Source organism: Dioscorea cayenensis, unplaced genomic scaffold, assembly GCF_009730915.1.
Source record: "Dioscorea cayenensis subsp. rotundata cultivar TDr96_F1 unplaced genomic scaffold, TDr96_F1_v2_PseudoChromosome.rev07_lg8_w22 25.fasta BLBR01001751.1, whole genome shotgun sequence".
Classification (NCBI taxonomy): domain Eukaryota; kingdom Viridiplantae; phylum Streptophyta; class Magnoliopsida; order Dioscoreales; family Dioscoreaceae; genus Dioscorea; species Dioscorea cayenensis.
The window spans coordinates 22,501-24,904 of NW_024088142.1; positions in this window are offsets into that span (position 1 = coordinate 22,501).

Genomic DNA, 2,404 nt, shown 5'->3' on the forward strand with positions numbered 1-2,404 from the left:
TCACTCCTCTCCTACGCTTTTCGTGGGACTTGGGCCCGGTCCGTCGCCGAGTAGGACGCTTCGCAGACATAATCCGGGCGTGGCCACCGCTCGATTCTCGTCGTCGCTCTTCCCGTTCGGGTCACTGCTACTAGGGGAAACCGGAAGCTTTCTTTTTCCTCCGCTTATTGATATGCTTTAAACTTCGGGCTGGTGGCCCCGCCTCGACCCGTTCGGCGCGAGGGCCCTGCGATGGAGTGTGATCATCCCCTCCGCTGGGCGCCCGGTCATCCGGTCATTACGGCGCAGACGCCTTCTACGCGACTTGAGTGGCGCGACGCCGACTCCCGGATCTCCTAAGCGAGGCCGGGTCCAACGCCGCCGCGCACCGCCCCGCCTCCGGGAGGGCGACCGCCGTCTTCGGGCGCACAAGGCTGGCGGAGGCCGCCTCGGCTGTCTCGCCGCCACAAGGCCGAGCGACCTCATTCGCGTGACGCCAGTAGCGCATCTGGCCGCGCCCTCGGCGCATCGGCGCTCAAAGACCTCTGAATGGTTCACGGATCAGCTAATTCACACCAAGTATCGCGTTTCGCCACGCTCTTCATCGGCGCGAGAGCCGTGATATCTCGCGGTCGGTGAGTCGGGTGACTCTGAGCAGTCGCTCCTCCGCTGCCGCCGCCGCGCGCCGGCGGCGCGCGCCGCCCGGCCGGGCCTGGACGCCCTTGATGCCTCGCGCCGGCCAGGCAAAGTCAGTGGTCTCCCGGCATGCTGCCGCCCGCCGCCGAGCGGCGCCGGCGCGAGGCGCGGGAGGCGCGCGGCACGCCGGGCTGGCGGGCGGGTGACGCTGCGCCGCTGCGCCGCCCACGCTTCGCTTCGGCGCCGCGCCCCGCGGTCGCTAGCCTCGGTCTTCCATGTGTCGTGCGAGGCGACACGACTCCTTCCGCGCAGTTCACCTCACGGAACCTTGTTACATGACTTCTCCTTCCTCTAAATGATAAGCAGTTCGCGATTTCGCGATGCCTGCTGGCGGCGCAGACTTCGCCGCCGGGACCAACATCACCGACCATTCAATCGGTAGGAGCGACGGGCGGTGCGTATAAAGGGCGTGGACGAGTTGGTCGCGAGTCGATGACCATGCTTACTAGAATTCCTGAAGACCAACAATCAAATGACCATCCCACTGCTGGCTGAAATTTTACAAGACAACCCCGGCCCGTCACAAGGCTATAGACCTGCTGAATACATCGTGCTGTGAAGGCCACAAGGCGGCCCATCCATGCATCACTGCACTGCTATCGCTCTCAAACTTCAGTGGCCCAAACGCCACACCCCCAAGAAGTCGTGGGCCGCGATCCAGACACTGGCCCACCAACTAAGAAACGGCCATGCACCACCACCCATAGAACAAGAGCTCTGGCCCTCGCTAACTTGCTATGTCTCGACTCGTAGTTTCCTGCCGAGTCAAATTGGTTGCGAAGCCCACTCCCTGCAGCCCTTCCGCCACCCCTTTAAGTTTCACCCTATGTACCATACTCCCCCGAACCCAAAGACTTTGATTTCATATAGTGCCACGGGATCCTAAAAGTTAACATCCGCCGATCCCTCGGTCGGCATCGCTTATGGTTGAGACTAGGACGTATCCATCGCCTTCGATCCCCAACTTTCGTTTGATCAATGAAAAACATCCTTGCAATGTCAGTAAAGGGTTCGCTCTTCATAAACCAAGAATTCCCACCTCCGATCACAAATGATTAATGCCCCGGATCGTCCTCTTAATCATTATCTGATCCCAAGGCCACACAGGACCTAATCCTATGATGTTATCCTACGCTAATGTATCCAGTAGCGTGGGCTTGCTTTGAGCACTCTAATTTCTTCTGAAGTAACGGCGCCGAGGGCACGGTAATCTGCACGCAGCTACGCCAGAGCGCAGATCGCTTACAGTAGGGACGACGGCCGGTGTGCATTGACCGGGAGGCGACTGACTGCCCGCCCCAAGGTCCCACGCAGCCCTTTTAACCGCAACAACTTAAATAATATACGCTATTGAGCTGGAAACTGCTCAAGGCCGGGCCGGGCACCGTGACTTGCCCTCCAATGGATCCTCGTTAAGGATTTAGATTGTACTATTCCAATTACTGCACTCCAGCGGCCCGCATTGTTATTTATTGTCACCACCTCCCGCAGGTCGATTGGCTGCACCTGCTCGGGCCGCCTCCTCGATGCGGGTAGCCGCTCGTGCCCCTCCTAATCGAACTACTCTCCGCCACTCCGGCCACCACTCACGGTAGGCCCCTCATCCTACCATCGAAGTCGATAGGTGTCAAATTTGAATGATAAAGCGTCGCCGCACGACGATGTGGCGATCCGAATCACGAGTTATCATGAATCATCGAACGGGCGAGCTGCCTTTTATCTAATAAAT